The following is a 22836-nucleotide window of genomic DNA, read 5'->3' on the forward strand; positions in this document are numbered from 1 at the left end:
TATATTTTTGCGGTGGTAATTCGCTTAAATACTGTGTGTATTATCAATTGGCAAAAAGTCAAATTACCACAATTTGCAGACTGTCGTACAATTACTATCGAATAAAATTATTAGAGCTTAAATATATGTCACTAGTTGTTTTACTTTTATTGTTTAATCTAATAGAAAATATTAATTTGTTTTTAATTAAATTAATTTAAATCGAAAAAAATATAATATTCAACTAATTGAATTGTTGTCATAGAAACTTTGTTTTATTTACGAAGTTCCCAAACAAAATACTTACATACATGTATACATACTTACATACTTAAATACAAAGTCTCTTTCGCAATTATATATTACATAGATTAAACATACATATGAACATACGTTGTGTATTGTCCGATTAAATTGATGGATTATTTTAAGATTGCAGTTCTTATTATACAAAGTTTTCATTACATACGTATTATCATTTTCTTATATTTCATTTTCCAAGCCACAGTAAATTTTGTGTGTGAGCAATAAATCCGAAACGCAATTATCATAGCGAGGCCAAACTTTACAACTCTGCATTCGCATGATGGATGATGATATTGTGAGGAACCGCGGGGAGTGTGAGACCGTAATGAAGTGATCTTGCACCACTAACTACCACCACCGAACCCAAATTCAGTTTGGCTTCACAACACCGTGATTGCCGTCATTTATTATAACAACTCGGCCAGGCCGGTACAAGTAGTAAGTTTTATATTTTTCCCGAGAGGTCCCTCTAATGTGGTCCACGTGTCCAACCCACGCCTGGTCCTCCGAGTTATTCTGGGTGGTCTAGGATTCCTCTTGGACCACCCGCACATCTAACCCCAACTATAAAGTAATTGTTTTGTAATGAATAAGTCTCACTTTTTGGTTTTATTTCCTCCGACTCACTTCGCCTAAGTAGAGTGAGACTTACGATGTATCGAATTAGTAGACATTTTTAGGTTCTGTATTTATCAAGAGGTATCTTTTTGGGTGTTCCTGAAAGTAGCTGCTTCAAATTCAAGTCTTTGAGTTTTTAATTCAGTGCTGCGAAGTTGTTAAAAAAATAGGAGTGATTTTAAACATTATAAAATGTCAACTTTTTTTCTATATTTTTGTTCCTATGTTTGTATGAACATTTCATGTATGTACCTGAAACTTTTTTCTTTTAATATTTTTTTATTTATTAATACATATTAATATATATTAGCCAGCAGTATGGCTCAATGGTAGCGTGTATGTTTAGCACTAAGTGAACAGTGGGTTCGATCTGCTATACTGCTGGTTGGATTTGGGGGTATTTGTGACTCTACATAAATCGATGGTTTCTTATCAGAGTTTGCCAATTTTATCTGATCATTGTTGAAACGGTTCCTCATAATTGGCAAAAAATCATCTTTCCTGCTGTCACAAATCTTCTGTATTTATTGTATGTACAATTTGTAAAAATTATGTACAAATCGAAAATCCATAGATGTCTCAATTTAAAAGCACTGCATTTTAGATCTAGTCTCTCGTCTTAAACAAAAGTGTTCGATAATGATTCAATATTCACATATGTATGTATGAGAAATTAAAATTCGAAATGGGAGTCGCTCTATTTGAAATGACTCTGACTTTTTATAGATTGCCATCAATTTAATATCTATTGACCAGCACTGTACAGTGTGTATAACAACAGTGGTGTTAGTTGTTGGTTTGGCATATGACATATGCCGAATGTGTAACCATTTATTATGTCAAAAACATACCCATGGCGTGATATTTTATTTTATTTTATTTTACATATATACCAGGAAGGCCTTACAGGAAAATCCCAATGCGCCTTCCTGGCCAATTACAAATACAAATGCAGCATTTTTTATTATAATTCGTTGAATTGCAAGACACTGAAAAAACTCGCAAATTAACGAGACATCTATGAATTGTACATAAATTCTTATTGTACATCCATCAAATTTTCAAATAGTGGTGACATAGTAGGTAGGAAGGATTTTTAGCCAATTTTTTTTTTCCGGGAACCGTTTCAACAATGAAATCAGAGAAAATTGGCAAACTCTGATAGGAAACGATCAACCTGGAGTCACAAATCCAGGTCTGACCAACAGCATACTCTGAAAAATTCATTTTCATTCAGGGATAGAACCCGGCACCTTCTTGACGGTAAGCAGAAGCTTAACGTCCGAGCTATGCTGCTGGCTATACAATGTACATTAAAATAATACAATCAAAATTGGTGTAATTATACTCAATTTGCGGTTTCGTCATTGACTTTTGGGTAAGCAATCGTCTAAGCGTCAATTATCGCGAAATACATACATACATAGACCGGTTCTATTATCTCTACGCGGTCATTGTTATAATGCGTTGTCATTTTATGTATATGTATGTACATACATACATACATACACCGCAAATGCTCGATTTTCGTTTTTACATTTTTCTCACATATTCGGTGGGCTTTAGTGCATTTTTTACGGTCGAAATGATGTATGTAATATAAATATGAGCGTAGCCAAGTGTGGATTCGAACCTTCGCTTCGCGAATTGGAGCGTTTCGCGTTCTCATCACGTCCATGCCGATGTATTATTGTATGGGTATCGGTGGTTGTTTAGTTGAAGTAGCGCAGATTCGTGCGCTAGGCTCATATAGAGATTCTCAAAATTTTATGTTCAATTTGTTTACATGCACTTTACATACGTGTATTCAATTTGTCGCAGAATAAGCAACCGCGGAGAAACCATACATGTACATATATAAACCAGTATAAGCCAGTACATATATTTATATACAAAATTATTCAAACATTTGTTATGTAAACAAACATCTGTTATGTATAATTAGTGTTGTACCCGATGAAATATCATCGCATGGGTGTTGGCACTAGTACCTTATTAAATAAAAAATAAATAAAAGAAATGTGTCGGTCCTGTGTTCCATGATGCACGCGGTCGAATTTTTTCAAATACCTTTTAAATATATGTAATTTAATATTTATAAATTGTTTAATTTGACAACAATCGTAAAAACTACCTACCTACATATAAACAATATAAAACACCAATAGAAAAATTAATCAATTGAATAAATTTTCGATAGATGACGCTAAGCGCTTAGAGACTTGCCTAGAAGAAACATTGCTAGCAAACAGTATATATAGAAGTTTTTTCTTTTTTTATTATATTCGTACATTTTGTCAGCAGTGTTTTAGCTGTGACGTTCATACATATGTATGTATGTCATAGTTATTATAGTACGGCGAGTGTTATCTTACACATACGCACACAGAATAGCGCTTTAGGTCGATTACAACTAGTTTTGACTGATTAACAAAAAATTAATGTCGTCGTTTTGCCAAAGCCTCCCATACAAATCGTGCCACGCGTACATCGGCCATTTTTATGGCGAAGGTGGTTTTTTTTCCATAAAATCATCATTTTTTGTTCCCATAATTATTTGTAAAATATAAATTTCTTTGAATATCTAATTATTGCATGTAAATACATATTTATATTATGTATGTATGTATATAAAAGACTTATTTCATCACAAACATTCACACTGATTTCTCGTATAGACAGATGTTACACCGATAATGAGCATGCGCTAACGTATTATTTGATATTTTGTTTTTGAAATTATTTTCAACGCCCTCAAATTGGGTAGTTCATTGTTCGAGTTCGCGTTTACGTCTCTTCATAAATGAAATAAGAGGCAGCGCTAACAATCGAGTTCGATAATTGGCTTGAAGTGAGTAATCTTTTCACTAAATGCATTTTTTATCAAATGCACAAATGTGTACAACTAGATCACTAGTAAAACATATGCACATATGTACATATATAATCATATTCCAATCATGTTTGTAAACTGACTAAATAAACTCATATGAGAAGATAAATTTGGATTCTACAATCATCCCAGTTTGACCTGATGTATTGTTGGAACATTTTTTTTAAATAAAAAAACGCATCCTAGTTTTGGAAACTGCGGACTCCACGATTCCAGTCGGTAATGTATGCGGTTCGCGTGTTGCGGGTATGTGAGCCATAAAAATTCCGCATCTGCGTACGAAAAACTGCTTGCGCCGCGCATCTGCCAACAATGTCGATATGTATTTTAATATCGAAACACTCTGTGTGCTGAATCCGCGGAAAATTTCGCGAACCACAAATCACCCCATGCACGTTCTGCCGCATTTGCCATTTTTATGTGTTTTTTTTTTTTGCCTTTTTTTAACGGTCGAAAGAACGGCGCACGATAATCCCGGCTTCCGTTGCGTGAAAACCAATTGCTTTTCCCCTTCAACCCCCCCCCCCCCCCCCTTTCCTTTCTAATTCGACACTTTTCTTTAAAAGTATAAAAATAGGCCGCAAACACAACCGCTGAGATTTTCAACCTGTTGCTTATCGATTTTATAATAATGTACCGCATAGATTGAAATACGCCTACGTTCTTAAGTCTCGTTTTAAGATATACTTCCCGGGCTTGTTTTATTAAGAGCTTATCCATGTACACGCTGAAAATTCCTTAGAGCAATTTTTAGGTATTTTATATAATGTATTATTATAAGAACTGATATTTTATCTCAGAAATCGAACTATTAAAAAATCATTTGGTTTAGTAGATTCGTTCGTTATAGATCTACATGTATGTATACGCACCTATACGTTTGAGCCGTTATATTTGAAAGTCCAATTTTCAGTTTCAAAAACACTACTTCTGTTTGATTTTATTCGAAAATTGTGATCACTTATTTTAATTCTATGTCTCCATAATCTCGGAAAAGCAGAATATAAATGTTGTTAAACTCAAAACATTATATTTAAAGTTTTGCAAGATGAAGAAGATTTCTAAAAAGGAAGAAAAGTTTTTATTCGTTGTAAAAACTTTTTATTTAGTTTTATGTTGATATTTAAAATATAATATAATACGTACAGTACGCATTTGTGGTTAGTGTTTTTCAAAGAATTTTATTGTTCATTGATATTACAATATAGTACGTACTTATATTGACGATAGGTCTTAAATCTATTTTAATAGCTCCAGTGATCATTTTCTTTTTTATTTACACATTATATTTGTAATATTATCTCATTTTAATATTAATGTCTCATTTGAAAAAAGCTCAAACGTATTTCATCGTTGTCACCATTTTCTTGTATATTTATTTTTTTGATCAATGAAATTGACAATATTATCGTCTTATTACGGTCAATTAATTACTGGATGCAATACTATGGACTATGTATGTATTACCAATTCACCAGCCTGATTAATTATTCTTATAACAAAGTGTCACTCCCGCTTTATTATGCGAAATTAGTATTGTTTGATATGCCAGATAAGATATGATGGCAATTAATGCGACACGTATTCGCATGTCGAAGTTATCGTCGATGAATAGCGTAATTATACGTCAAAATTAATTGTTTCTTTTGATTGCTTGAAATTGACAAGTCGTATTTCTTAATGGTGTTCGCTTTCTCAATCACGCTCTTATTCTATGCTGTACATAAATAGGCGGCGGAGTCTACCTTTCGGATACCTATTTTCACCTGCACGTATCCTATGTCGTGTCGACCGACCGTGAATAGTTTCGTATTGTGCGTGTGTGCTTTGTTTTCCGGGACAAACTGTCTGGCAAGTGCCCCATAAATCACGGTTCCGGTCCGGTATTGACTTTTGATTGTTTGCACGGGGGAAGGTTCGTGTCACCTTTCCCGTCTAAGGGATTACCTTTCAATCGAAATATCTCGAAGGATTTGCCACCCTGTTGACAATACTTCGATATCTGCCCCGCGTCACGTTTTACATTCCCAACCCCTCTACCCACCTTCGCTTTGAACACCTTCGTCATGGGTCCGTGGATATTGTCATAAATTTGAATTTTTCGTTATCGCGAGGCGAACACTGTTACCTACTTTGATTCATCTTTATTGTGTGTCGCTATTGATCGAATCGATGGCATTGTTGAAAGTCAACGATGTTTGAAATTTGCGCGTCGAAGCCGTATATTTTTATAGAATGTTTGTTTTGCTTAAAAAAAAAAACTTCGTTTGTGTGTTAGATTTGTTCTGTTTTTAGTCAGTGAGCATTGTTTCTTGAAATAAAAAAACTTGAATAAAAAAATAGGTTCTGTTTGAAATTGCCTTAAAGCTACATACATATTTGTTATCGTGACACATAATTACAGTGTAAGTATTTAGTACTTATGTAGAAGTCTAGTCTAGACTTTTTTTTAATGCATTAGAAAATAATCTTTTATTTGTTTTCATTTAATGTGATTGTTTTTATTCTCCGAAATGAATTGTGTAATTGCTTGCAGATAGACTTTTTCACTTAAATAATAACTGATGTATTTATTTTAAAAACTGAAACAAACAGCATTACAACGTAGTATATGTATAGCAACATTGATTCCAAAAAAGTTTCTAAAAATAAATTATAACAATGAAATAAAATAAAAACAAAGCATAATAGTATTAAATAGTAGTAGATATGACATATATGGATGAATGTGATAATTAGAGGTAGGATAGTCACAGTGCTATCCATTGTTCCATTGTTGGAAATCCTTTGTAAAAAAGGTTCGGCAAACCTTTAACAATGCATTTACAACCTTTGAACAATACGCGGCACCTTCTGGGTCCGGTGACTAGTGATAATGACCAAACAATGGAAATTTATATCAAGAAAGGGGGCAACAAAACGGATCAATGTATTGTTAAGAGAAGAGCAAGATCTACCTATGTATATATAAATTAGTGAAAAGGAATTACAGGAATAGTTCGTAGAATAGGAATTAAAATGAAATAATGGACGATTATAGAGGGATATCATTGGCTATTGGAATATGATCTTACTTAATAAATAAGGACTATTGATGAAATAATACAAAAGCTTAAACTTATGTAGAATATTTACGCAAATATTGATCAAAATCAATCGGTTTTAGCACCAAGACATTTTTTTTTATCACGCCAAACCAAGTAAAAAATTTAATGAAAGTGGATATTTTCAGAATGTACAATATATTTAACGTATATTTTTCATTTTTTTTAAATCATACCGCTGAAAAGAAAGTATAAAGCATAAAGCGTAAAACCAAATGTCACACCAGTAACAACACCAGAAGTGGCCCGACGAGATCAAACCACGGACAAAATGAAATTGTAATAAGATACAAAACGAAACCGACAATTTCACGTGTGTTTTATTAAATTGCCGAATAGGTCGCGGATTAATCCACAGATCCAATTAATTTCACTCCAGCGCCGGAAAGAGTTATAAGGGTTTCGAACGTAACCCGTGTAGGTATACATAGGTACTACCCATTACGAGCGCGTGGTCAACTTTTGATACCTTTACGACCACACACACACCCAAATTCCTTATTTTTTAAAGTCACAAATCCGTGGGTTAACTACGTGGGTGATCCCCGGCTAGTGGCCACGCACTTTAGATGGGTAGATGGATGAGTAGAAAATGAAAATTTTCGCCGGTTCGTGTATCATCACCGACCTTCTGTCCGGGGAAGTTTTCATAATTAGGGATTCCTTTGTTCGTTTGCGGGGGCGGCTCGCGGGGAATTCAATTTCCTGATAATTAGACGCACATGCCTTGCATTCTTATCGGTCGATTGTTCCGGGCAATTAAAGCCTAAGGGGTGTCGAGAGACGGTGTTGCAAGCAAGGGTTGTGCGCCCCTGACTCCCCTAACAAAGCGCAACGCGATCGCTGAATACTAATTAAGCAAAAGTTCTAATCCCTATTTTCTCCGATGTGTTCTTCTAGCACTTCAAGTACACAGGAAAAAAATCAATAAGAACCAAAGACTAACTTCTACTTGTACGAACAAGATTAAAGGCTTTGTGCGATACGCTAGGCACTTCACGAGCTGTTATATTTATATGTAGGAGGCTTGAAACGAAATTATTTTTTTCTATTGTGTCTTATAGTATACTTGTATGATATCTCTATTCGGAAAAAAGTTTGATGGATTATCGGGATGAATAGCTACGGAATAGCATAGAATAATTGAAATTAACTGGTTCGTGATTAGATTGCCGAGAGACTTATTCAATATTTTTGAGTATTTATGTAATTTCTTTTTGGATATAATATTATATAATTGAAATAACTATATCAGGCCGAAAATACTTGAATTTTGTATTTCGTAATGTCCTTCTAAAACACTTATTTTTAATTGCTACTTTTTTTTGTCTGTCCTTTCCAATTAACCAATGGTACATTGTAAGTTAAGATCCTTTCATATACGTATATAATACATACTTTATGTATATTTAGGTATACATATGTACATATGTATATACTATCGAATAGTAAAAATGTTTTAGAAAGGCTGTAAAAGTGAAGAGAATATATCTTTTTAGAATTTTATCTACGCTCCGACCCAGTTTTCCGTTAAGATGATCGAATGCCTTATGAAATTTCACATTTATAGTAGGTATCGTAATAAAATTTTATCAACCGGAAGTGGGATTTTATTCGTAATGGGAATTTTCGCTAAGCAATATTTTCTTCAAACATGTCCGTTGTGTATAATTAAAATGTTTTTGCATATGATATCAAGTTGATTAAAATTATAACAGGAAACTGGATAATTCTGATATTTTTTATTTTTATTTTATTTTTTCCTCCTAAATGTAATATTACTTTTCTGCGTTTTAAATTTATTACGTTTGTTTTAACTTTATCTATTTACAAAGTAACAATAGATGAAGTTTGGTGATCATGCGAAAATTCGAACTCGAGATGTTGACTGATTCGAACTGATCACGTTTTCATGGTCTAGTTTTTACTTGAACTGTATATATTATAATTAAATGTATGTAATAGATGTATTGTAGCGTACAAAGTGTGAATTACATATATTTATAGATTCCTTAATTTTTAAATCAGTTCTCACCTAGCCAGCTAGGTTTGTGTACAAGTTTATTTTCGCGCTCAAATAAATTAGTTTCAATTCCGAGCGTAAAAGTAATTGCCCATTTAAGAAGACAAAACTAATCCCGCCCCTCGCGCGGGAATCACGTATAGTAAATTACTTGGATAAAAGTAAAAGGACAAATGCTTCCACTCCCTTTTAGTTTCCCTCGGGCGTTTTCAATTAATATATTTATATAGATACATATATACATATGTACATATGTATATACAAGAATATGAGGGTCGACGAGAAAAGAAAAGACGCTAATATTTCATTTTCATAAGCACGCATTACCATTGTGTTCGTCTCTGTGCAAAATATTATACGTTTCTCTGCTTAATTTCTAATTAAATCCGAATAGATACGTTATACTCTGAAACGACTACGAAATATGTATGTATATATGTTCATTCAAAAAAGTTTTGAACGTATTTAATACATAGTATATTTTGCATATAGATTGGTCCTAAAGTCCATCTGAAATTAACATATAAATTCAACCGCTACATATTATGGATATGTATTTAAATTATTTATAAAAATCTATTTATAAAAATCCTTTGTTGGAAAGTTGTTCCCAATTTCAGTTTTTCATTTTTTTTTACTCAATTTGGAATTGTTTCTGTTCAATCAAATTAATTTTTAAACATTCCTATCATTTTATCTCTTTTGTTGTTGGAGGGACACAACTAGAATGGTTCGGTGATTATTCCGCACAAAGCGATCTCGCACACGTCACTAAAATCTCAATCACAGAACATCTGATATTCGAAAATTCCCTTGATCGAGAGCTATTCACGCGAACTATCATACTAACGAGAAATCGTATGCCAGATATTCCGTATTCGCGATTTTTGTGGCAACGATTGTCGTATGTAAGATCGCAATGTGCGAAATAATCCGTTTACCAACTAGAATATATATATTTTTTTATTCAATCAAGTCCAATACACTCAGAGTAGTGTGGAACGCTGTATGATCGTCATAATTAGGAGAGATGTAAAACGGATCACGTAGTTGAAAAGCATGACAAGGGTAGTTGATAAATAGTCACGCAACTAGTAGATCGACGGATGGACGATAGAAGTGCTTGAATAGTACCCGAGTACGAATAAATGGGCTTAAGAGAGGCCACAGGGGAGATGGGTGGATGAAATTTGAAAAATGTGTAGGATGAGATGAGTGGAATTTGCCCAAAACACAAACGAATGGAAGCGTGTTAAATAGGCTTTTATTCAGCAGTGGATAGCAGATGGGTGAAAACGATGATGATAAGTTCAAGTAATAACGGCTCAAAATATAAAACATGTATTGTATGCAGTGAGTGTTATAAGTTTTCTTTCACTGGTTATTGTGTCAGGCTTCTAATAAATATGAGCCCTCGCTAAAATCGTGTGTTGGTCACAATAGATTTTGGTTTTATCGTCCGCATGCGATATAATGCCTCGATTGGGGTCGTAAAACAATATGAATTATTCCATTGATCGTTTTCGAAAATGTATCGGCATCGAGGCGGACGTTTGCCCCGGAAAAAAATAGTATATGGCACCGCACCGCAACAGATTAGATTTTCTCGACAGTGTTAGATAGATTTCCGCGATAAATTATCCCTCGGCTGTGTCAGGAATATACTTTACAAAATAGGCTCAGGCAATTTTCTTTCAATTTCCTCACCTTTTTTGACCCTTCTGCGTGATTCCGAAACCTACTGTCAGACGCAGAAAACATTTCGTACGAGCCTCTTCTATCCTCTCCACTCCACTTCACAATACATATTTTATTGTATTACATTCGCCAATGCAATAATCATATTTCTTCCGTTGGGCTACACCGATGCTTTTTTTTGTTATTTCATTTATGTGTATTATATTATTAATACGACTGAAATGTAGATATATCATATTTTGATTTGTATTTATTTTTATTTTTATTAATTATTTTGTCATACAATTACTTACGAATTTATTTTGAAAATATGGTTTATTATTCATAGTAAATATGTATAATACATTTTGGTAGACAATTCTCTAAGAACATTAATTCTAAATAAATGATCATATTTTGCAATAGATATTTTATACGATGAGTAGTCAAATTTATGACAGGTTGCCTTAATATTAAACAATATGAAACATGAAAGGATTGAAGGTATAAGGTTTTATACAGGGATGTGGCGTCGCTTTAAAATTTACCGACTCGGACTCTTTTACTTTATGTTTCGACTCCGACTCCGACTTGAATGATTCTAGTAAAACCCAATTTTCTTGCTAAAAAATAAAATTGTTAGTAGTAAAAATGATAGCGATTTTCAATGTAAAAATTAAAGGAATTAAAAATTCACTACAATTGACCTGTAACCTAATATATTGAATTATTAGTAATGAAATAGGCATAAATATAAGGTGAGTAAAATTACAGTGTATGGAAATGAATACGTAATAAATCTATTTAATAAAAAAATGAGAATAAAAAACACGAGATAACAAAAATGAAAGTATGGAGAAAAAAATCGATTTTGGTACACATCAAAATACGCGTAATTCAACAATTTTATTTATAATGTAATTTAAATTCATGATTATTATAAAAAAAAAACTATTAAATTTCAATTTAGTATTGGACTTACTTCTATAAAATTTAATTCTGCTTGAAATGCTACGACAAATTTTAGGTGGCTTATGTTTACGTGAACTTCTAAACTCATTGTATAAGAAGCTAACTGAACCGTTTTATTACACAGAATATTTGCGAATTCAAATTCCATTCAATCAAACATTCATGGAAATTTAACACGCATATAATATCTGTGTACATAATTACATACATGTGCTAGAAACAAAGGGATATCGTTTTATATAATTAAATAGCAGGTTGATTAATTCTCTCCAATTTCAACGTTCTCAAATTACCACTTGACGTAGATAGTTGAGTATATGTATATAATATATAGCATTTAAAATATTAATTTGAAGTGAAATTCGATCCGTGGCATGAAACGATCATATGGTAAATTTTCAGGAAGTTTGACCGTTCTAGGGACGGGACGGTGCGTTATCGGCCACCACCTGGACAATAAATCCCGGGAAATCCCGAAATTGTGGGCCGGACGGACCCGCAGGGGTGGCGAAGCAGCGGTCCGCGGCCCGGGCGTGCCTCTGAATAAATTACATTTTATGGTTATTGCCGCGAAATCTGGAATTCTCCAGATAAAATAAATCCCCTGCGCGTGGCAGCTGTGTGCCGCACAGGTACGTACTCGCTGGACCCCGACCCCTCTTCGCCATGCACTTCAAATAGATATATCTATACACATTTACATATGTATGTATATTATACATATGTACGTATCAGCCATAGGTATGCCAGGGGAGGGTCAAGAAAATCGTAAAAGGGACGAGTGCCGTCTGCTGCCCGGAATCTTTTCTTCTTTATATATTGAATGAAGTCGCCTCTGCGGGGTGGATTTGTTTTCCGCGTAAAGTCGTAAAGAAAAGTTAGTGGAAAATTTAATGGCGCATGTGATGCATATTCGGATGAAACGGTCTCATTAAATGGAAAAGAAATTCTTGGAATGCGTAGAAAGGTGCAATTTTTGTAAAGCGTCTCATTTTTTTGTAGGATGTAACGATTGAATAATGGAAACATTAGATATATCAATTATGATATATCTAATATATAATTTCGAAAGAGACTTTGTAACTATGTATGTAATGTAACTATTGTTGGTTCGTAAATCCGTGACGTCATGGAACAAATGAATATTCAAATAATTTTAAATGAAATAAAATAGTGAAAAGTCCAGAGATACAGTTGAAAATTTAAATTAAAATCTAAAGAATCGTCACCCTACAAATAAAAAGTCTGCTTTCAGAATCGGAAATCGTCTCTTTTTCTTCGCTTTTTCACTTTTTGTTCGAATTTTCTTAACATCCTGTAAAAAAGAAGGGCACGTTGACGGAAAAGGAAGAAATGATAATTAGGAGTTACGTTTTGAGAGGACGGAAACGGAAGTAGGCACGGGAAAAATGTAAAAAGGTTTAAGTGGAAAACCTTTCCGGTAGATAATTCATGACCCCCCCCCAGCCTCCCCTCTGTTTTTTCCTACAAAATATTGAATACAAATGGTCGCATGCGAGTGTAGGTACTGATTAGGATCTGTTATTGCATTTGTCTGGGTTAAATTTAAACTTTTATAAATCTCAAGTTACTAATTGGGTTTTTTTGTGATTTCCATTCGTGGTTGATATCGCAGTTGTGACTAATTTTCAAAGTATTATATAAATGTCAATGAACTAATACATAATTGCATTGTTTCGTGTAGTTACCTATACGATAATGTGAGATTTTCCGCCAAAAATGACTTAATTGTCGAAAAAGTGACAGTAATTGTGTTCAAAAAATTGAAAATTATTATACAATTACATTAATTCTGTGGCGAATTGTTATTCCAAAATTATAAATATGTATATTATATATTTAACATAATTTTAACGCATATTTTATCAATAATTTAATAGTAAACATTGAAATAGTTTTATTGTAGTAATTCATTACGTATGTATAATGTCTTCTTACGTGTATAATTCGTATTAAAATACGAAATGTATTGAATTTTATCACATTTTATTAATATAACATGTTGTTTAATTATCCCATTATACTTTTTAACCAATTTTGAACAATTATGTCGCAGTATAACTTTTCATAGATTAAAAATGACTTACGATTAAACCATATAATGCCGCATTCAATGTCAAAAATGAAATTATAATAAATACTTCAAATTTAGTATGGGTTCACGTAATTTACGACCGCTCTCGTGGTTACCATTATTATACATACTATTTAACACAACGATAAATAATCACGGCAATTTTATTATTTTTTAATAAAAGAGAGTGCAAGTTACTACGGACGAAATTATGTATGTCACGATTGAGTGATAGATTTTTTGCGTGCCGGCAAAAGTACAGATAGATACACTATAACTGTAACGAATTCGTTCGAAATGAAAAATTATACTTGTCGGATAATTTACGCATTACACGGCTAAGATCCACGGATTGATATAAGCACAACACGATATATGATAAATGTATAAAAGCATATTATATGTACGTTCAAATGTAAATTAGCCTTTGTAAATCTCAATTCTCATTCAGTTGATGTTGAAATTGATTTGGAATTGTTCGTAGTACTGATTGTTATTAAAGTATATTATATTTTTAAAGTAGCGTATTGATGAATAACTTGGTTGTATAAATAAAGTACGGGTTTGAAGCGATCGTAAAAATCTGCACGTAGCATGTTATAAAAATTCGCAAAGTTTCGCAAAAAGCCCCAAAGAAACAAGAAGGGCAAAAAGAAGAATGCGAGAAACAAGGGGGAATCTCTCGTAAAGGTATGGAAATATCGTTTTAGACGTTTCTTCGGGATTATTATAACTTTTTTGCGGACGGGGGAAAAGTCTCGTGTTTTTCCCATATAAGTATACAAGGGATGAATGGTGGGGCGGGGTGGAAAAAAAGGAAAAACGCATCAGACTCGGGGCCAATTCGATTTGCACCACATCAAAGGGCCTCGGTAACTTGTATTAGAGTTTAGTTAAAAGCGTGGGATGAGGAGAGGAAGTGCAAAAGGGCGGTGAAGCGAATGCAAAATACCCTCCCCCGACCGTGGCTTAGCTAAAGATTTCCATCCCCCGCGTCATTTAGTAGATTTTGAAATACTTGAGCGCCCTTCACAACTTTAGAGAAAAGTTTCGGCTAATCGCTCATCCTCGGATCATCGTTTCTAATAACGAAAACCGCACTTTGCCCAAAGTATTTGCATTCGAACATTTATAAGCTTAATTCAAAATCTAGTAAAGGATTAAGTAAACAGATTATTCACGAACACAGATTGAGGCGGGTAAACCCAATGATTTCAATATTAAACAACGTATTGAACCTTTATGTAATTGAGAACTTTTTTAATTAGTAACTAAATTACATATAATTTCGTTCCCAATTGAGGTGTGACAGTTGTACCTTTGTATTCATTTTTGAATAATAAACAACTATTCTTGTTTTGTTTATAAAAAAACACGTATCCCTTACCGTCTATTGTAATAAAACACTACATATTAACGGGAATTATTTTTATTTAAGTGAGTTTGGGAATAGCTGTTAGATTTACGACAAGAGCAAGCATCCATTTTGTCCCTTATGCTCGATGAAAAAGCCATATATCTACATCAGCACTATCTAAACGAGCTTCTCTCCCCGCGGGTAAAGGTACGCAAGAGAAATTAGTCTGATTAGTCACATGAGACATTAGTGGGGGGAGAAAGACTTTGATAAAAATGTATAGTAATCCCATATAAATGTCTTATATGTACCTATGTACATATATACATGTACTTATGTAGGTATGTACATATCTGAAGGAGGTCGTCCGAGACTGCAAACTTGTAAATAAACTAGGAGCCGGGATTTGAAAGCCTTCGAGGGTCACCACTCGTATTGTTCAAACAGAGTCCTTTTCTCGCACCATTTACTTCCTCAGTCCTTTCCCACTACCCTATGTACCCCGTTTCACGCACCCTGCATTCTGAATCAATATTTAATTTGCGTTTTGCGACCAGGGAGGGTCGTCTAACACCGTTCCCACCCCATCTTATAAGGACGTCCTTCAGATTGCATTATATGCATTTCAATACCTTAACATATATACACACATATGTACATACATAAAAGGAAGCGCCGGGATAAAGCACTCGTATTTGGTGGTTAAAAGATATATGTATGGCCTATTCTAAATAACGAATCTTAGCAATGCAGTGTCGAAAACGATTATTAAACTCACGCATGCAAATCTTTAAAATTGATAAAAATTGTTAAAGGGTTTAATAATTGTTTACAGTTTATATAACCATTCCTTGACGTCTTTTACTAAATATCATGTGACTCAGATGTCTAGCTATTTTATTTTTATTTTTTTTTATACACGTATACATCCCTTTTTTACTAACACTTTTTTACTATTTTCAACATTGTATGTACGTTTGTAAGTATTATTCAAGGCCAATTACAAACATCGATTATCAAACATTACAATCATCATCAATGGAGACATCTATGGACAAATTTTTGCAGCATTTTTAAATATCAACAAATTTTGAGATTCTGTAAATTAAAATTTTTCGAGAAATATTATAGGATTGCCAATTTGTTGGAAACGTTTCCAATGAAATCAGATAAATCGGCAAACTCGAAAAGGAAACAATTAGACCTTGGAATCACATATCCATGGTCTGGCCAGCAACAAAGTCAGGGATGAAACTCGTGACCACACAATCGATAGCATTTTACGCTAACCACTGATCTATGTTGCTGGTTTAAGTACGATTATGTTTTATTTTTTATTGGATATAAAAAATTATACATGGTTATTTAATTTTGCCTTGCGCGGCTGTGTTGGCGCGGCATTGTCGTGCGTGACTTTGTCAAAGTGCTTGGTAGTACAATATAATGGTTTTGATGACTCTTTATTTCGCCACTAAGTTTTATAATCGTGTTGAATTTCAATGAAATATTTGTTTTTAATGGAACCTAAAGTTTAATATTTAGTTGTCATCTTCAGAGTCCAAGTACATACATATGTAGGTATGTATAATATATGTATGTATATAAGTATAAAGTATATATGAATCAATCGTCTTCTCGTTTTTTACATGCTTATTAATTATTGTGTATAAAGTATATACTTATTGAAGGAATTTTATACTGCGAAGTATTGAAGAGTAACGATTGGTATTTAGAACTTTTGAAAAATAAGCATCAGTTCGCAAAAGCTTTAAAGGCGGGATTATGTACTCGGGTAAGTAGGGAACGGAGCGGTTAAGTGGCAAGTTCAAAAGTTTACATTCGAGAATGTTCAGTTTAATATTCAGCTGCAGGAAAATACTGTACTGAGCTACTAATAAAATCCATAGTTCGGTTCGTTCGAATCGTAGAAAATGGCGTAAAAACGAAACGAAAGTAGAACGCGAGAAGGATAATTTAATTTGAACGTGCATTCGAAATGGCACGAATCTAACTTTTCGAGTCATACGTTTTTGATACGAATGGGCAATTTAATCGACCGCTGTAATTTAATCGAAACGCGAATTTTCCCTATCGAGAGTTTTAATATGTGTATTTTGAGTTGTTCAATTCAATATGGCCAGTGTTCGTCACTACAAAAGGGATTTTGTATCGTTGAGCACATATGAGCAGAGTATGTATGAGGTTCGCCTTGGGGTATAATATAGTAGTATATGTATGTATTTATGGTAATATATGTTTAATGCATTTCCGTTTGAAGGATATTTATTGCCGTAGGATATGCGACGCTGTCAATAATAGCGCCTCCGTTGCACCGAGTGCAATCGTAAAACAGAGTGTCAAGGAAATTGAAAAATCGCGTCTAATATCCGCTGAAAATCTATTTTCCGACGCGGAAAAATTCCAACGTCGAAGGAACAATAAATATGCACATCAGGCGCACTCGATCTCATTCGACTCGTTTTACCTCCCTGCGCTAATTCGTTTCCTTAGAAAAGGAAAATAAAAATGGAAATGAATAATTGAACAGCCGTACTGGTAACAAAACTGTGAGTATTTTCCACTCGGAAAAAAAGTGATGGTGCAAAATCTAAAGAATTGTTACATTTTGTCACGATTAGGGCGAAAATAATATTTCCTCTTGATTATTTAATTCAATTTTTGTTCTGAATTTAAAGTTGAAAGCTCACTTCTAAATCAAGGGAATCCGCACAAGGCTTGGGATTGGCTTTTGTGCTAATTTTTCAAGTCGATTTTCATTATATGATATTACATTTACGCGAAGATATTGCATTTACATACGACGTAAAAATATATAAGGAAATTTAACTTATGACGATCATTTTTCCTTGAAAAAAGATTTGGATGTGCTATTGCTGTGGTCACAAAATAATCGTGTGTCCTTTACCTCAAACAACTGCGAAACTATCACCTTCTTCACTAGATCGCGAATTTTTCATGTTTTCAATATTCAATGGATGAAATTGTTTATCGAGTATCGATGATTCGTGTTAAATTTTTATATGATGCTAATTCGAGTTTATATAATTCGTGATCTTGGTGTACTTTCTGACAGTAATTTGACGTTTAAAAACCAAATTTTAAATGTTGTCAATAAGTTTAAACAATCTTTAGCATTCGTAATCAAACATACTTACATATGTGTTGTCTAATTTAAATCCGATGATTTGCCTCTACAATTCTTTTGTCAGCGTTTAACTGTATAATTTAGTCACCTAACAATAAATTGTATTTTAATTTATTGGAAAAAGCCCATAAAAAATGTCGGTTTCTCTAGGTACTTTAAAAATAATGGATACTAACTACTTTTGGTTATATCCATGAAAATTTATATGGAGAATGCCAGGTTTAGGTAGTTTTGAATCTCGTCGTCGTATTTTTTTTATTACGACACATGTTGCTTGTTCTTCGTGGAATTATTTATACTTCAACGATTCTCAGTGAATTCACTTTTTATACAACCAAAAATTATGGATTACTTAAACATGTTGTGTTTTCGTCTATTATTGCGAATTCTAGCATTCTTTTCAATATTCCGATATGATGAAGATCAATAGTATATCAAGTATATCAAACATTTGCGTTTACAAATTTGAATCAAACTTTCTGTCAATATTAGATCTGATTTGGTAGCAGCAAATAGATGGACACTTTTTTTGAACTTGAAATACAAAGAAATTAAATATAACGCATTCTACTAGCATTTGCATTTTTTAAGTTGTTCTTTTGAATTAATATTTTTTACTTTAACTGGGTAAAATATTCATTATGTGGACTACCAATGGTTATTCGGAGTTGTATTACATCTAAAAGTTATGTATTTATATATGTGATACGCAGAAAATGCAAAATTTTCCACATGAGATTAATAAAACAAAAAAAGTAAGAAGAGCGCACGTGGAGATATTCTCTTCAAAGGTCAAACCATTTCTATAAACAATGTTTTGACAACAACTGCAAGTTGTCAATCTTATATAAAATATAAATATTTTATTTAATGTTATGTATTTACATATACTACATATAGCTTTTGATTGATATGAAAACCAACATATGCACATGTATGTATGTACATACATACATATGATTTGGGATTGAACATGTTTGACCTTTACCTATGTACATATATAACCTGATGGTATTGGAATATATGTATTCGCCTAAACCTATGAATAATGATGACCAATCATATTGGATTTTGGACAATGTTGATAGTCACAGTACACGTGTTAACATATACATATGTACATATGTAGACTCAATATGCTCCGGAAATTCTTTGATTCAAAGTGAGTGTAACACTTTAAAAGGATTAAGGGTGAAAAAGGGAGCTGTGCTTTAAATTTCGGTAAATCGCACGTGTAATTAATTTCGGCCTCAAATTACTATGTAAACACGGTCGTTAGGGAGCTTTTGAAGCACTCTCGGCGTATGGAGGCAGACGAGGGAACGAAAGGGGATTTTCGGAAACGTGTAACGCATCTTCATCGCATGCAGGTTGTTACATATTTACACTGTATCAGACCGTGCGCAAATAAAAGGGTGGGCGCAGGTTCTTGTTTGTCGTCTTTAGGGGGAGTCGACGGGTGGTTGGGAGGTTGGAGGGGGGTAGAAGATCCCCTAAGAACGATGTATAATATATTCGGGGAGTTCGTGCCTAGTTCGAATATCGCTTCTAGATGGATGTCTTCCTCTACGGGAGATGTATTTTTTACACGCAGAACATTGTCGAATTCAATATATCAATCTTGTTGTTGAAAGGAATTTGCGCTATTTACCTACAATCGCGTATTCAAATGCTTGTTAGTTTATTTTTGACTGCTGCATCAAATTGATCACCTCCAATCTAACGGCCAATAGTAGTTGGCTAATTGCACACACAGATAGTGATGCACGCGTGAAAGAATTCTGCTGGAAAGAGTGTAAGGGATCGACCGGGTGTGCATTATGAAGATCTCATCCGAATCTGTCAGAGTGCAGGTATATGTACATGCAAAAATGGTACTAATGTCTAATCTGTATCGATCTCTGTCATCTCCCTGCTAACTACATATGTTGCTAATGTTGATGATTTAAGTAAATTTTTCATTTTGTGTTTTTATAGCTTTAACATTGATATAGGTTGCAATCGAAATGTTTGCTGTTTGCGACCCAAAAACATGTTTATAAATTTAATTAAAATTTACTCATTTCAAGGTATGTAAATCGAGAGACCTTAATTATATTCATATTTGTTTATTTTCATATGTTTGCTTTAGATTTATTATTATATAATACTTGGAATAGCATTATGTTTATACTATTCTTGAATTATAATTAATATATGTAACTTGGGATTTTCTTAATTTGTTTACGCAGATTGCGTTGTTATTAAAATCGGCCTTGGGGGATTGAGGCTTTTTCGGTAAGAAAATCTTTACCCAACATACATATATTTTAATGTATATTTAAAATATTATACAGTGCCATAAATTTGAATATTATGTACATCATCCTCCTGTAGGAATAGGTAAATTTCCCGGCCTTTGCGAGCACGTAATTAAATGAATATACTCGTGAAATACAAAATATTTATTTTTTTGCGCTCGATATAAATAAAGGTAGTATATTTCCGAGAGATGAAAATAAATTAATTTCGAGAAAAATGGTTGGTTTTCCGTTTTTCAGCCAATGAAGTTGCTTTTTAAATAACGAATACATAATGAATGAAAAAATGGTTTTTGAAATGTTTCGAATTTTTTTTATTAAATATTAAATTTAAATAACGACTTTTTGCATTATATATTTATAATTAACGACACGGCTTATATGTACATATGTAGCAATATTCCTTTGTAGATATGTATGTATGTACATAGGTACTTCATCTGTTGGCCTTTGAAAGTATTTTAAGACTAAGATGTTCTTAAAATTAGGAAAAAAAATCCCTTGTGTGTCGTTAGTACAGTTTCTGCGACGAGAACTTGAATCTTCCGCAATAAATTCGAAAGATCCAAAGTTTAGATCCTTCAACCAACCACTATCAGGGTCGTATTCACCGGGGAGACGTCAACGGTCCACTTCCGGTGACACTTTAACGGGGTCCGGCTGTCACCGACGGATCTTTCCTACACTGGAAAAGTGTTTCTTTTTCTTTTTTGTATCACTTCCCCTACTTTTCCTTTCGAGCTGGTGGAAAACCATTAACGCACTGACCGTCCCCTAGTTTCAGTTACTCACATCTCGGCTGTCACTTAATTTCACTGAACACGAGTAATTTGTACCTACATATACTAGATCAGTGGCTTTCAAATTTGGGCTCCTGAAGGATTTAAAGATTCATTTATTTTATCATTGTCACGGTGTTCTTGTGTTTTAGATTTGGTTTTGTGAACGTTATTTACATCGACAGAAACTTGTTTATTGCGATCATTTATGAAACTTCATACAAAATTTGATTTTTACTTTATCTACATACATGTACGTAGTAACAATAGATGAAGTTTTGTGATCATGCAAAAATTCGAACCCCAAATTTTGACTCGGACTCATTTTTCAAACTATGAATCGATCACTGATCACGTTTTCATTATCTCCAATATGTGTGTGTGTGTTAGTGTATTTTAGAGATAATTCGAACATATCTAATCCTATTAAACTGAAATTTGTATCAGTTACTAAATTTTTTATTGTTGCTTTGTAATTTTTTTCAAAATTTTAAGCTGCATGCAAGTGGTACCTCCCATTATACATCGGTCTCCACTTTTTTTATGTTTTTGGATTCAATTATCTCCCAGACTGTTAAACGGATTAGGCTGAAACTTTTTTACCTGTAATAGGCATGATGAATTTCACACATCAGTATTTTTTAAATATAAAGCGTTCATCTTGATCTTAGTATCATTGATATGCCAGAGATAATCTCGGATTTATATCGATTTCGTATTGCAGCTACTGCTCATATTATATGTATGTATATATACCAGGAAGACAACAGATAATCCTAATGCGCCTTCCTGGCCAATTGCGAACAACAATAAACAATTGTATTTATACAGTATCATAGAAACATCTATGAACAAATTCAATACACAGAAAACTTTTGCGAGAAACACATACATTTTAAACAAGTTGCTATAAACTCGAATTTGCAAAAACCGTGGAAACGTTTCAACAATGAAATCAGATAAATTGGCATACTCTCATAAGAAAAGATCGACCTGGAGTCATATGTATAGGTATAAAAGGTCTGGCCAGCAATATTGGGCCAGCTAACGAACTCATGATCCCGCAGTTAAAAAAATTCACGCTAACCACTGAACTATTTTGCTGATTATAATATAAAAAATATGTAGATGAACATCAAAAACGTAGAATTTCAATTGCAATTAGTATAACATACATACGTACATATGTTGTGTAATCACTTACCTCTACTTAGCTTGCAAATGATTTGGTCGTGTGACCAAGTTTGGGTTCTTATTAAAACTAAAATTTATTCAATTAATCGCATATGTATATAGCACAAATTATGTAGTTATGAAAAAAAGTTAAGCTTTTGTAGGACCAATTAACTGATATTTTATTTGTTTTGTTAATCAATGATGATAAAGTTCGGTTTTCAAATTTTATCTCACGACTACAGCTGCTTCGTAGCCGGGAGAAGTTTTGAGACCTCTGTTTCGGATAATGCAAACGCATACGGTCGAGTCAAAAGTCAACTCGATTCAATTTCGATTTTGACCGGGAAATATAGTATATATGTATGTACATCAAGAATGAAATAAAACATTC

General features: G+C 33.3%; 1 protein-coding gene across 2 annotated transcripts in view; it reads left to right on the forward strand.

Annotated features, from left to right (window-relative positions):
* LOC143912085 (protein toll-like) overlaps positions 1-22836 on the forward strand; it is a 189722-nt gene that overhangs the window by 30759 nt on the left and 136127 nt on the right. The gene's annotated exons all lie outside the window — the stretch shown is intronic.

The sequence above is a fragment of the Arctopsyche grandis genome, chromosome 5 (genome assembly GCF_051622035.1).
Source record: "Arctopsyche grandis isolate Sample6627 chromosome 5, ASM5162203v2, whole genome shotgun sequence".
NCBI lineage: Eukaryota > Metazoa > Arthropoda > Insecta > Trichoptera > Hydropsychidae > Arctopsyche > Arctopsyche grandis.